The following is a 15,877-nucleotide window of genomic DNA, read 5'->3' as shown; positions in this document are numbered from 1 at the left end:
AAGTCAGATATCCAGTCCTGGCATGTAAAACCCTTGCAGGGTCTGGGTGGGGTAATTGTGATCATTCTCTAAAAAGGGAATGTGAGTAGGGAGGAAATATTGGGCATCTTTAGCAAACCAAAGATTGAGGAGGAACTCCTCTGCCCTGGCAATGAGCTCCAGCTAGAATTGGAGCTGGCACAAGGCTTCCCTGGCAGAGGAGGCCAGTCTGACATGCCAAGGGCTTCTAAATTCTGGTGCCATTGACTTGTTCTTCCCCTGCCTCTAGTCAAGACTGTACCTAGCTGGCCTTTTGCCTTTTCTAGAAAGAGTGTACCACCCTTTCTTATCTAAGGGACCCAAACTTCAGCAGAGACCTATGATTTAAATAAGTACAATTATTTCTTGGTGTTGAGGTGGAAATCATGACAACCTGGGAAGGAAGATTTCTTCTTGCCTTTATGACCTCAAGGCTGGGCTGGTCTCCACCCGGTAACTCAGTTGCATGAATGTATTAGCATTTGCAAGAATGGCAAGTGGTGCCATGATCTCCTCCCCTTCAGAGCATACAACGTCTGTGAGGTGTTATCCTTCTTGTTTCTCTCAACCTCAGCCAGGCCATGGGTGGGGAGCTGGCTGCAGCTGTGTTCCATTTAAGTGGTGCCTCTGGCAGGTACAGAGGACTTTGATAAAACACCGTGCTGGATTCAGCTCCCCTAGTGAGTGATGTGAGATAAGAGACCCAATAAAACCAGACGTTTGGATGTCAGTGTTTGTGTTTGGGAGAGGAGTTTATTTGGACACTTCAGAAGAAGGCTCTGCTCTTTAGAAAACAACAGAGGGGAGTTTGGCCTTCGTGTGGGCAGCTTCCATCAGGGAGCAGATGGGGATTTCGAGGCACAGGAATGTTTCCAGATGCCACATGTGCCTTTGGGAGGCAAAAGCCAAGGTCTGCAAGGAGCTGTAGGCAGCATGGTTGCCCCTGGGCCTGGGGAGCCATGCTCATTCCTAAGAAGGCAGAGAGCTGCTCCCTCTGTTGCCCTCTGCCCAGGACCACCCTCAGCCAACACTGCTAACTAGAGCAAATCAGGCAGGGCTGGTGTCACAGGAGGGCAGCTGGTGGGGAGAATAGGGAAGGGGGTGGATCAGACTAACAGTCCTATTTGTCCAGGTGCTGGGTAGAACAGCAGCGGATTGAGAGTGGATCACCTTTATCTTTACCTCGGGACCCTGCTGTGTGTTTTCCAAGCACAAGACAGGATCATTATTCCCTTGTGCTGAGAGAGGCTGCTGATGGCTGATAATTAATTTGTGAGCTCATATGGATACTTTTTGCCTGCTCTTGGGCTATATGTAGTCTGTCCGTGTTGTGTCATGAACTTTCAGGTTCTTGACTAATGAACGTGATGTTGGGGTAGTAACAAGCCTGTGACACTCCTCTGATGGTTTGGGATATAGCAGGGAAATGGGAAGAGACTTTGAGAGCTTGAGAGCCTGAGAGCTTGATTCTATCTGCTTTATCCTGCATGGTAGGCAGAGAGAGATTTAGGGGAGTTCTCTGGCCTGCCCTTAGTCATCCTCCTTGGCTACATGTGTGTGTGCATACATGCCTACCCATGCACACACTTAGATGCATGCATGTGTATCTGTGCCTGCATCTACTTAGTCTGTTTATCCTTATGATATCAAGGCAGAGTTTGTGGGTATTTTCCTCTGTATAAGGAATCTCAAAAGTTTAGGAATGCTAAAAAGTAGAAGAGTTAGGCATGTGGCTGTGACATGAAATGGGCTCTGGAATCCATCTGACTGGTTTGAATCTTAACTCTACTCCAGATACAAGCTGTGTGATTTTTGTTATTTAACTTCCCTGAGCACCAGGTTTCTCATTTCAAAAACTAGGTTAATTGTTGTATTTATATTACAGGGTTATTGTGAGGCTTAAATGAGATAATCCATGTAAAGTATTTGGCAGAGTGCCTGTCCCATTGTAAAGGATTTATAAATGTAAGTTACTACTGTGATTAATCAATATCTCTAACAAGCTCACAGTATTGTATTATGGATGAGCATCATGTCTTTATCTAAATCTTTGCTGAGCTTGTGCATACTTGTAGCTTCATCAGCCTTTGGAGAAAATGCACTGGGCAGCTGGAAGCCCCTGTGTGCAATAGTCCCTCGTCTGAGTCACGGTTCCACATGTCAAGCTGAGTGTGTCTGCTGACTTGGTGTTTTGAAAGCCTGTTTTCCTCTCCTGGCCTCAGTCCAGGTAGGGACTGCTGGCCAAAGTTACCAGAGCTCTCCTGTTTCAAGTGAAAGGATTAAAGCAACTTCCCTCCAAGATGAATACATTTCCCTCCATGATTTTAATAAGTTTAGTACCTCATTGAAAAAGCCATACAAATGGCAAGAGAAACCATGGGAATGAGCATGTGGGAGATGCAGTGTGCAAATGTGTGTGTGTGTGTGTGACTGTGCATGGGTGTGTTTATGGTCATGTGCACCCTCATGGCGGTGAAGGAAAACGAGACATGGAGCATCTTTGGAGTTTGAGTCTGAACATTATAAGTGATCTCTGCAGGATCCTTCATTATTTAATCCTTTAATTGATGACCACCGCAGGAAGATGACAGCCGCGCATCCTTGGCAGGGAGGCGTGTGTTGTTTTATTTGTTTATTACTCTTGCACAATTATCTAGTGGAGAGCAAGTGATGGGAGGTCACCCATGCTTCATGATTCAAAATGTTGTTATAAGTAACAATTAACCCACTTAGATACCTGGCTCTATTCAACCTGAAGAATCTCACCGGATATATGAGATTCTGAAAGAGAATGCTGAGGAGGAAAAGGAGGTTTCCACTTCCTTGGCTCACTCTTACTGGCTGGTCTTCCAGGAGTGCCTCAGGTTTTCCAACACGATGAGATGAATGTTCAGGAGCGTCAGTACCATCTCGCAACTCCTATTGCTTTACTGCCAGCGTTCCCTCTTCAGCAGTTAACCACACATTACCTTGGGATGTTCCTTCAATTGCTATTACAATCTCTATTATTAATTTGTTAGCTATATATTGTCTTCTTAAAAAGATTGCAAATTCCCTGAAGGAAAGGATGATCTCTTAGCCTAGGTGCAGGAGAGATGCTTAATCACACAGGCAGTGCAGAGTGGGGCTTCCACATGCAGGAGCTTCTGTTGTGTGCTTGGGGCCTTCAGATACATCCTGCAAGATTTGAATCTGGAGAAAAATGGACAGAGAGATGAAGCTAAATTCCAAAAATAAGGTAACATAAAACATAACATCGTAACATAGCATAGCATAACATAACATAATAAAGGAAAAAAATGTCAGTACTGTAAAACAGTAAAAAAATAAAATGCAGTTGTATGCATTTGGAGAGAATATAGCAACAATGCTAACCAGAGCCTTTTTACCAGAGATTCATACTTCATATTTATATTCACAATCTGATTTCCACCTTTCCATGGAAGTCTTCAAATGGCTCTTCCTAAGGTTTCTAGTATACATCAAGTAGCAAATCCATGGGTTCATCAGGTTTAGTGAGGAAAACAGAACTTATTCCCTGAATTCTGGGTACCAAGGAATTTTTTAAAAATTGGACTTCATCTTCTTTTTGGAGCAGTTGTAGGTTCACAACAAAATTAAGCAGACAGCACAGTGAACTTCCACATACCCCCAGTCCTCCCACCCCACAGGAGCTCCCACATTCCACACCAGAGTGCCACATTCGTTGTAGTAGGTGATCAGCCCCTGGCACACTGTTATCACCCAGAGTTAGCAGCTGGCATCAGGGCTCACTCTTGGTGCTGTGCAATCTATGGTTTTTTTTTCCCCCACACCATGTGTACTAAACATAATACCCCTCAGTCCCCTTCTCCCTCCCTCCCCACCCATCCTCTCACACCCCTCCCCTTTGGTAACCACTAGTTTATTCTTGGAGTCTCTGAGTCTGCTGTTATTTTGTTCCTTCAGTTTTGCTTCATTGTTATACTCCACAAATGAGGGAAATCATTTGGCATTTGTCTTTCTCCACCTGGTTTATTTGACTGAGCATAATGTCCTCCAGCTCCATCCATGTTGTTGCAAATGGTAGGATTTGTTTCTTTCTTATGGCTGAATAGTATTCCATTGTGTATATGTACCACATCTTCTTTATGCATTCATCTATTGATGGACACTTAGGTTGCTTCCATTATCTTGGCTATTATAAAAACATAGGTGTTCATATGTCTTTTTGAATCTGAGAAATTGTATTCTTTGGGTAAATTCCAAGGAGTGGGATTCCTGGGTCAATTGGTATTTCTATTTTTAGTTTTTTGAGGAACCTCCATATTGCTTTCCACAATGGTTGCACTGGATTACATTCCCACCAGCAGTGTAGGAGGGTTCCTCTTTCTCTGCATCCTCACCAGCATTTGTTGTTCTTAGTCTTTTTGATGCTGGCCATCCTTACTGGTGTGAAGTGATATCTCATTGTGGTTTTAATATGCATTTCCCTGATGATTAGTGATGTGGAGCATCTTTTCATGTGTCTGTTGGCCATCTGAATTTCTTCTTTGGAGAACTGTCTCTTCATATCCTCTGCCCATTTGTTAATTGGAATCTACGGGTTTTGACAAATCTCTCATGACATGTATCCAGCATTCTGGTATCATGCAGAATAGTTTCACTGCCTGAAAAATCCTCTGTGCTCCAGGTCCAGACAGTTTAAATGTAGGATTTAGAGGTTTCTTTAGCCATTGGAAGACATAGGGGACTGACATGAAGTCTGTGGTAATCCACCGTCACTGATTTTAGCCTGATGCACCAAAATGGGGGGTTCAAAAGAATTCACTAAGAAGACAGCAAATCTCTTGTGTGACTGTGTCTTGCTTCATCTGCTTCAGAGAGTAATGAACTATTTTCCACCTTCCAAATCTCCAATGATTGCCTCTTATTGGGAAACTCCTCAGTACCATATGGGGAAGGGCATTCTAGGAAACTGATCTGGCTTTTCTTAAGTGAAGCCTAACAAGGAGACCTTCAAGGGCACTAGTAGTGCTAAGTTGACCACAACCTTTTTATAATTGACCTTTCTATAGCATTAGCCCTTCACCCTCCCGGAAAATTTTGTTTCTGGAGAAGAACAGTCCATTGCACTGAATTTATTTTTGGACTGAGCATATTTTTGAATTGCTGCCTCCTTCTGTCTTGGGATCCAGGCAGGACAACCTAGAAGAAAATCCAAATAAACCTGTACTTTTTTCACCCTTGAGCTTAGAACATGTCTAATGCAGCTGGAAACTGGAATGAAATCTAGATGTCTATGATCTGTTGTGTTTTATACCTTCAAGATTTTTTTCTCACTATGTGGTTTCTATCACTGTATAGACTAAGGCCAGGAGTATTGTTTCTGACCCTTTCCATTTCTTTTCATAAAATACAAAATAATAGTATATCTTCAAACTCAGTGTCATGTATTACAGTAATTACATATATATATATATTGAGAGTTTGAACCTGGAAGTAGGTGACAGACGACTGAAAATAATTTTCAAGTCTTAACCACAGCACCTTGTAAGTGGGAAGCGTAACTTGTTGGCGACAGAATGTAATAGAGGACATGTCATGATTTTGCCGGGATTTCCAGGGGTGACACCAGATCTAGCAGCATCTGTGACATTAGCCCAGACTCTCTAGGACTTCCCAGCTTTTTCTGCTCCAGTTGTAACTGATAAGCAGCCGCTGTGTCATGTGACTAGTAAGATAAAGCAGGCACTCAGCTCAGTGCTGCATGTAAAATAGGAATCACTTGAATGTCATGGAAATTGTTATCAAATTGATGTGAGTCCATCTTGTGTAAAGCTTTTCCATTACTAAAACAAAGCAAGAGGAGCAATGAGCTTTCCAGCATTTATTTATTTAAGGAGGCTTGAAGTACAGGTGTTAGCATTCACAACATTGAAGATGGCTTCTCCCTGCTGAACGATTACATTGTATTGAGGTCACACTTTGCAATGAATGGGAACCTCTGAAGATATGAAATGTGTAAGGAAACCTCCATAGAAAATCATTTTCAGTCGTGTATCACCTACTTCCAGGTTCAAACTCACTTTATATTTTGCTCCTTGTGCCAAATATTGGACCTTGCTCCAAAGGTCCTTCAGGTGCCTTATGCATTTAATGATCAAACCATCCTATGGGGTACTGCTTTACAGTCTCCATATCTTTTCTAAAGCTGCACAGAAGAGGTAGTGACTCATTCCTGCTCTTCAAATGGTTTTGGTGTCATAAATAGAAAGTCTCTCAAATATGTGGCCCCTTAAGTTCACTAGCGTTTGTCTCATCTAATCAAATTTGGATCATCACTAGAAGCATCAGAAGGCTAGACTGCCTCTTGTACTCCTGCAAGTTAAGAAAAACAGAAAACAAAAAACCTTTTTCTTTTTATTATAAAAACAATGCAGGTTCATTTTAGAAAATCTAGAAAACAGTGACAAGCAAAAGTGAAAAATAAAAGCCATGTATGATGCAATGCCCAGAGATGACCACTATCATGATTCTGGTAAATATTTTTTAAGCCGCTCTGTTTTTATTTCCATCTTATTTCTATTCCAGACCCATCACTATCTATATATAAACACTCCTGCACACAAAGTACCTTATCAGTGATTATGGATATGTACACTGTGTGCTCTGCTTTATAGTCTGAATTTACTTAAATATTTACTTACAGATTGTTACTCTATTCTGTAGCATCATTTCTGATGGCTGCTTCCTGCCTTTTAACATTCTTTATGCAATAATGTTTAATTACATTGTTTTACAACAAAGTTTTCTCAATACGTCTATAGTAAAACCTTGTCTAATCAAGCCAGAGAAACCAAGCTGGACAAGCAGACATGAGAGTAATCTGAATTCAGACCATGTCCAGGCTGAGAATTATTATGTATATTACCCTGTGAAGAAAGGTTTTGCTGAGCAAAGGTGAGTGTTGGTCCTGGGGATGTGAAATGGCTCCCAAAACTTCTGTGTTTTGGGGAAGTAATTTAGCAGTAATCACTTAGTCTAGCATAAGGACAAATATAATTTCCTTTACTCCTTGTTTTCTTCCCACATAACTAATGGAGACCAGCAAATACTTAATGAGCATGGAACCATTTGTAGGCAATCATAAACTGGGACTACAACCAACCTATATGCACTGAACACCAGTATGGGCAAGAAATTTTGATAGATGTTTTAAGAGAAAGATAAAAATCATGCCACCCCAAATGAGTGTCAAGTACTTGTAGCTATACAAGCTGCCTGCTTATTTTTTGCTAACAATGTTCCAGTTTTGTGTGGGTACTGCTGTGCTCCTTGCTCAGATGAAATATCCATTTTTCTAGCCTCCCTTGCAGGTAAGGGTGACCATGTGATAGTATTCTGGCCAGTGAGTCACAAGTGGGAGCCTGCTGGGGGCTCTGGAATGTTTTGACTTTTTCCAGTAAAAAGAGACTGACTCAGCTGTGATGCCCTTTCTCTTCTCATATTGTCATGCATTGAACATAGATTTGGTGTCTGGAGCTGTGGCAGCCATATTTCAATCTTGAGGTAAGGCAAAGGAAAAGAAATCTTGGTCTCTTAGCATTATTGAATGACTAAACTGAAAACCACAACTTCCATTTTTGGACTTGTTAATGTGAGAATAATAAACTCTTAAATGATTAAATCACTTTCAACCAGTTGCTCTTTTTTGTAGCTGAATACATGCCTGAAGAACACAGTATTTCAGAGCAGAGATAAATAAAAGATGCAAATGATTGAAGAATGGTGAGAAGTTTCATCTGGCTGGAATTAAGGGTGTATCAGGAGTGGAGGACATGAGTTCTCAGGGATAAATTGGGATCATAATGAGGGTTTCTATGTGAAGCTTCTCTGGAATATCTTGAAAGTAGGGATGGGTTTATTCAATTTGGTAAACACTAGGAAACTACTGCTACTGGTGATTTGGGGTCAGCATTTAGGAAGTTTAATCTGGCAGTGGTTAGAGATGGACTGGAGTGGAGAGAGGTTGGAGATAGGGCAAAAATCAGGAAGCTATTGTCACACTTCATGTGTGAAGTAAAGAAGGCTGCACGTAAGGTGGGGGCTGCCGCAGTCTGCTTGGGCTGCTAGGGCAAAGCCACAGCCTGAGTGGCTTTAATAGCAGAATTGTATTTCTCACAGTTCTGGAGGCCAGGAAACCTAAGATCAAGGTACCGGCCAATTTGGCTCTTGGTGACAACTCCTTTCCTAACTTGTTGCTGGCCATCCTCTCTGTGTCCTTATGTAATGGAGAGATTGGGTTCTGGTGTCTTTTCCTCTTCTTACATGGGCACCAAACCTCTGTGGTTAGGACCCCATCCCTATGACCTTAGTTACCTTTTACAATCTTCTCACAGGCCCTATCTCCAAATAAGTCACACTAGGGGTTAGAACTTCAACATATACCTTGAGGAGATACAAATACACAGTGGCTGTGGGGTGGAAATACAGGGCTGGCTTCTGAGGGACCGCAGGCTTAAAATCTACCAGATTTAGCATTGATTGATGTGGGGGTGAAGGCAAGTGATGAATCAAAGATGTCTTTGAGTGTCCAGCTGAGTGGCTGCAAGATGAGTGGCATGATGTATAGAATTAAGAACTCAGAAGAAAATGCTGATTTTAGAAGAATTGGGTTTTTAACCCAATTGAACTGGAGGGGGTGACCTGACATTCAGGAGAAAATGAAGGGATATGGTGGCTTGTTACAAATTTTGTCGGGGGAATGTTTCCTATGAGTTAGACACTAGTCCTTTAGGTGCCTTATGCATTTAATGATCAAACCACCCTATGGGGTACTGCTATTACAGTCTCCATCTTATAGATGATGAAACAGACATTTGTGGTATTCTAGGATAGAGAGCTATACCCATGTTACTAAAAGAAACCTGTCAAACTACATCACTCAAACTGCTATGGGTGGTCTTGGTGAACTATGGAGATTGCAAGTGGTGAGGAAAATTGGAGACAAGAAAATAGAATTTGGATTTCCAGCCAAGAAAGAAAATGGAATCAGCAACTAAATAGGTTTTAAAAATGCCTAATGAAAGATTAAAGGGCTGGCCTGCAAGCACCTAGGAAAGGAATCTGCAGACACCAGCAGCCAGTGTGGGCTCACTACAAGCAAATTTTGTGTGATTAACCTCATCCAAAATGCTGAAAGTCAGAGCGGTGTTTGGCAAGCAAAAGGACAAGTGAGTGTAATAGTGACTGTTTAAAGAGCTCTATTTTTAGAGGGACTGATTTAAAAGTAAATGTTAATCTGGTGGGAAGTGTCTAGCGACACGCTTTGGAGATTTGCCCTTGCCTTCTGATTTTTTCTGTTTAATCTGTGATTTGCCTGAGTATTTAGAAAGAGGTCTATTAAATTAGTGTAAAACATGAAGCCAGGAACCTAGTTAACATGCTGGAGATAGAAATCAGTATCCTGGAGGGTATAAGTAAGAGGATGGAGAGGGGCAACTGTAACCAGATCAAGGCATTAGAGTGAGTGTAAGATCCCAAACACAGGTCCAGCTGCTCACAGCTGGAATGGCATGGCTTAACAGCACCACATGTGTAAAGGACTGTTAGTTGAGAATAACCCATGTGATGTGGATGAAAAAAGAGTTAATGGGCCTTGGTGGCATTATTGGAAGCATAGGCTTCTATGCTGCCAGTCTTGCCTAATTCTAGGATTCCCAAGAAAGCTGCCAGAGATTCTTTATAAAGCACAGACTGGCTTCCATCACATCAACACTCTGGTGGCTCCCTACCAAGTCCAAATTTCGAGGCTTAGAATATTTATCTTGCCCCAATGGCTTATTTGCATCCTCATATTCTCTCCCACCTTCCTTCATATGTATCTGACACACCGGTGTTATCAGAAAGCTCTGTGTTCCTAGATGACACCAGGCCACTTCGTGATGGTGGCTCTGCCATTCTGGAATGAGCCTGGAGTGCCTCCCTCTCAACCCTCAAACCTTTTGTTAAAAAGCTTCATTATTTATGAAAGGGTTGAATGGTTCCTTCCTCGGTAAAGTTTCCTCAAATGTCTGCTCCCATATGCCAGCACCCAGTAGGACCTACTCTGCTCTGCTGGGATCACAGGCTCCTCAGGCTGAGATCCACCCTCATGTGTTACACTTACGTATTTGCTGGCCGTTTTTGTGATCAACTTTGTATCCCTTGTTCAGTGTTTTTATACTGAGAGCATTCAAGTTTTTTGTTGGGCAGAAAAAAAGATGACTAAATAGTTCAAGTGACAGCCCTCATTCTCCTTCTGTAGGACACAGCTGTGTTATTATAAATACCTGTTTTATAATTCTACACGCCCCTTACCTACCAATAATTAAATGCTCTAAGGAAACTATGAAAGCTGAGACAGGTATGCCGAGGCAACCCTGAATGAGCTTTTAGAGGAGGGAACACGAAAGGAAGAGAGAAAAGCCTACAAATGATACATATAACTGAAGTTTAAGTAGTTGAAGTTTAGGAGAGTAACCAGGATGGAGAAGACTTAATATGAACTTTGGAGTCAGAGGTCCATGGTTTCAAGTCTGTATTCTACCATATTAACGTAGTAATTCTGGGCAAACTACTTAACCTCTCTGAGCCTGTTTTCCCATCTATAAAATGGGCATAAAATCCTCATAGGATGGTTATGAGAATTATGTGAAGTGATGGAGGCAATGAATCTCACGACAACAATGGCACACAGGAAGCATCAGATGCTGGCACTTATTGTGGGCTCAACAGATTAAAGAACTGCTGGTCCTTGGCCAGAAGAAGTGAGGACTGAGGACATATGTTCAGTATCTTGGGGAAGAGGGATTAGGCTTGGTCTGCATGGTTCTGAATGGTAGCACCCAGTGGGTGAAAGCTACAGGAGGCAGAAACAAGCTCAACTCAGGAGACCTGAGAGTCACATGCAGCTTGAGAAGGGCTTCTAAGAAGGGAGCAAGTTCCCTGTCCGTGGAGGCATGAAGCACAGGTTGTGGCTGACTTGCTGGGCAAGTGGTAGAGGGGATTCAACCATCAGGGCAATAGCTGAGTCAGGGTTCCTCTAGGAACTTGGAAATAGGATGATCTGTAGTTTTGGCCACAGGGTTCATTCTAGAACAGAAGTGAGCAAATTTATGTACTCTTTAACATAACTTCACTGTTATTTATGGTCTCCTGACCATAAGAGAGAATGGGCTGCCTTTGATCAAACAGCTATAATCAGGGTGGTTGCATGTACCTGGAGCCCTCCATCAGTCAGAAGCACTCTGTGCCCTCAGGAAGGACCTTGCCACAGCCAGATTACCCTCATCCCATTCTTACGACCTAGCTCGGCCCTGGCACATAGAACCTGTTGAATGAACGTACAACCGAAGAAAAATCCATCACCAGAATCTAAGCTTCCAGCATTGCTTCACTTATCAAAGTGAGGGCCTTATTTTGGAGTTTCTCTGTTAAAAATTCTTCTGGTGCTCATGGACATTATAAATCTTTCAGAATATGTTGTAAACACATCTGAGTACTGTTAGTTCTTATAATAAGTCAGGAGGAGGAATTCATTTTTGGTGAATATGAGTAAAAAAAAAATTCCTTCTATTTAAGTCCACACCTCTTTGAAGGCCCTGGCATATGTTGGTGCTAACCCAAAACTACTAACATATCCTGCCTCCAGTGAATGATTTGTGTTCCTTTGGAAACAGCCTCCCATGGGAAGAACTGGAAAGAGATCTCTCACTCCCCCTGCTTCCCCAAAATCAACACGAGTCAACAAATCTGGAATCCTTGCCTCTGTCCTTTTCTAAACAGTTGTTACTGAGAATCAAAGTCGGCCCACAGTGCATATGGCTCGATTCAAGTGGCTACACGGGGAGAACGCAGCTTCAGGAATACGTGCAGCATGCTCACTCCGGCCTCTCTCCTTCTGCTTGTCACTCCATGAATCAGTAGACAGCAGCATGTCACCACCAGCACCAATAATCAGCTGGACAGATTCTAGTGGCGGCAATCTCATCTCTATTTTCTTTGAACTCCTGAGAGGGGAGGACTCTCAGAGGTTTTATTCCATTATTTTTGCTGTTTGATGCTTAACACGAAAACCATGTAAATTGGTCACAGAGTCTCATCTCTGAAGGGATTTGGGACTTCAGGGAGGAGACGGTGAGTTGAAGACAGAGTAAAGGGAGGGAAAAAGGCTCAAGTCTTCCTCCTCCTAGGGTTTGGGATGTGGCTCCCTTTGCTTCTACATGAAGGGGAAGCAAATGGGGTGCCAGGCTGGAAAACAGTTCTGCTGTAAGTGAAGCCAAATGTGGCCCAAGAAGGGCTTCTGGAAGAGGGACACAGAACAGGCTGCTTAGGGGCTCCCAGGAGACCTTAGGGTAAAGAGGCTGGAGTACCTTTTGAATCCCATGTGAGAATCAGCCCAGATCCCCAGCCTTTTGATTAGATGGGGATTTGAAGCTAAATCCTCAGCCCAGGACTCCCTTATAAATGCATCAGGGCTGTAAATAAAGCAGCCATGGTCCGTGCTGGTCAAGGGTTTGGGATCTGGTCCATTTACCCTTTATAATAACTAACAACTGTTGTGTTTCGGTAGACAGAAGTCAGTTTATGCACAAAGGTAGGGTATTTGATTTAGCCTCCTGGAGAAACTTACATTGTTAAGAGGAGGTCTGGTTTTCATTAGCAAAAGTCAGGGAGTTTGTGCCTTGATTTTGATTAGTAGGAATCTGGGCTTGGCAGGGGTGGAAACTTTTGGGCTCTTAAAAGCTCACTTCAAAATAAGCAGCCTGCTGGTGTAAAATGCCTTTAGTATCTGGATTGTGGAATGACTTAGTATTAATGGACTCAAATTTCCTTTTATTCTCTTGTTTTTGTTTAGTTTTTTTTTGCCCCATTCAGAGAGGATGTTCCTTAGAAATACATAGAAGATGAATTTAGACACTGGGAGTTGGTGGAGTTTATCCAAGAACAGATTAAGTAGAAAGGAGATGAAAGCTCTGTATGCAGATGGTATGTCACTTTAGACTGAGTCAGGGGATTAGAATTATCCAAAAGTGAATGGTTAAGAAGGAAGCAAACAGCAACAGCAAAACAATTTCCTACTGCTAGGTATATCACGTTTGCTCACTGGAGGTGGAAAAGTGGAGTAAGTGAGTGAGACTATTTAGGAATTGGTTTGTGAACAGAAAATGCTCAGTTCTTGGGAGGTGACTCAGGGAGAAATGGGATTAGCTTTAAAAAGATTTTCAATCTTTTATGCCTTGTTTCCTCTGGGAAGAGGAACAGAAAGTGGGAAAGATGCTGGGAGGTCACAGATGGCTTAGGTCAGAGATGGGTGGGGACTGCGCATCTAGTGGGGGTCCGAGTTTTAAAAATGCATCTGAACTTGCATTCTGGGAAAGTAGAATTTGAGCTATCAAGACCTGCGGAATTCAAACATTGAAAGAAGAGTGTTATGGGATCTTGAACTTCACAATATGACAAAGAGGTTTGGGAAATTCCCCAGAGGCAGCTGAGATTCAGAAACTTTTTAAGTGGGTTTCTCCAGCTGGGAAAAACATGGAAACGAGGGGGATGTTCTTGTCCCATGTTATGGGATAGCAAAGGTGCCCCAGAATGAAAGGACAACCAGTAGCCACAGGAACTGAAATGTTGCACAAATAAGTAAGCCTTGAGACCCTTCAGACTTGGAGAAATACAGGAGAAGGGTGTGCTTGCAGGAGCAGAGCGCAGAAAGCTTTGGATTTGATGGAGATGAGTGGCTATGTTACCGGCAGAGCCCCATTCGGGGAAGTTTAAGGTGCCAGGTGTGTAGGGTTGCGGAGGGAGTGGAGGGAATCATGCACAAAGTATTTCAGGAAATAAGTTTTATTGGGTGAACCTTAAAGGAGGAATCGTGAGGAAGGACGCGGGGACTGGCCCTTTATCCACTTCCCAAAAGGTGTTTTCCTAGGTTGTGGCAAATTTAATGTCTCAGTGAGATTCTTCCTTCAAATGAATATTAACTTTATAGGTGGTGGACTTTGAGCACCTGGCAGGGCTGGCTAACTTCCTGGAAAAGCTGAACCCTGATGGCTTTTTGTCATGTCCTTTTTTTTGCTAAACTACTATGAACTCCTTATCTATGATTGATGATAAGAGCATGGATCTAGATTACATGAGGTATTGGATTTAGGAAATGTTATATCTGTTTGGGAATTGATGTTAAGACTGCAAACTACTATAATGGTCATAATTTGATTGGGGATTAAGTGATTTTTCTAAATATTGTGAAAATGGTATTGTGTTGTACTTCCTTATAATTCCCTGAAATTCTGGAAAGATCGGACATTCGAGAGATTGGGATAACTCATTTTGAAGGTGTTAATGTTCCTGTGGGAAAAATCCCAGCCTGTGAGAATGCTGAAAAAGAAACTCAGGCCCCAAATGTAAATCCTTTGGCCAGGTCAGAGTGGATCCAGAAGGGAAGGAAAATTATGTAACTATGTGGGATAATAAGAGACTTTAATTGCTCTGAATTGATCTGAATGAATGAGGGAGGGAAGATGAACACAAATAGGACTTCAAATGTTGAACTGGTTTTGTCTTTCTGGAATAATCCCAATTTAGCCATTATAAATGACCACTTTTAGATGGTGCCAGCTTCATTTTGCTGACATGTTGTATTTTTGCACCTAGATTCATAAGGGAAATCGACCTGCAATTTAAATTTTCTGTATCATCTTTGTTTGGTGTTGGTATCTAGTTATACTGATCTTATAAATTGCATATTCTCTGAAAGAGTTTATATATAAGATTGGAATTCAATTTTCTTGAATATTGGTTGAACTCTGTTACAAATCCATCTGGCCCTGGTTTTACCTTTGTGGAAAATAATTTTAATTACAGAGTCAGTTTCTTTGCTACTTATAAAACCATTCAAATTTTCTATTTCTTCTTGGGTCAATTTTGGTAATTCATATTAATCTCAAATTTTTTCATTTCTCCTGGTTTCAAATTTATGAACATACAGCTTTCCACAGTATTCTTGTGTGTTATCTTTTAAACTTCTGCTCTATCTTTAGCTATGTCTCATTTAAAATTTAAATCTCATTACAGTTTAGTTTGTTGGACAAGATGTGAAAGCCAATAAGAACAATGCACAGCAGGATCCGAGCCCTGCTGATGTAGAGCAATGAAGTGGTGTTGGGTTCATTTTGGGCAAGTTTCCTCTGAACCAAAGGAGTCAGCTAGCTCTTCATAGAGAAAGACAGATGTTGGCCTTGAAGGATGTACTTGATTTTAGAGGGGAAGAGAAAGATAAGGCTCAACTCTCTACACTGATGAAATGTCTGTGTTCCCCTCTCCTGATGTAGGCCAGCTTGTGATGCATGTTGCCACATGACTTAGAGCAGCAGCCTAATACTGCGAATTAAGAGATCTACAACTTGCTCGTTTTACAAATGAGGAACCTGAGATTCATGGTACAAGGTCACAGACCCCTGGGGCCTTCTGACACTCAGACTATTAGTCTTCCTCCACATGCTGTTTTTATAACATTCCATACTTATACCACTAGTTTGGTCAGTAGTTAACTTCAGACCATAATTAGAGTCTGACTAATGCATGGAAATGCATATGCTTTGCATGGACAATAACTATATAGAAACAGTTGTTGATTTTCATTTTGCTACAATGTGGAACTTTCTAATTTGGTGAAATACCTGGAATAAATAATTAGGTGCTGTCTACAGCTTCATAGCTCTCTCTGGAGAAAGGTGCTATGCTAATGTAAAGAAAAAGGCCCTTTGGTGTCAAGCTGTGAGCCTGGAAGTATCAATTAGCCTGAAAAAATTAATTTGTAGAACAAAAGTGGATT

Source organism: Manis javanica, chromosome 10, assembly GCF_040802235.1.
Source record: "Manis javanica isolate MJ-LG chromosome 10, MJ_LKY, whole genome shotgun sequence".
Classification (NCBI taxonomy): domain Eukaryota; kingdom Metazoa; phylum Chordata; class Mammalia; order Pholidota; family Manidae; genus Manis; species Manis javanica.
Note: the sequence above shows the minus strand (reverse complement) of the source record.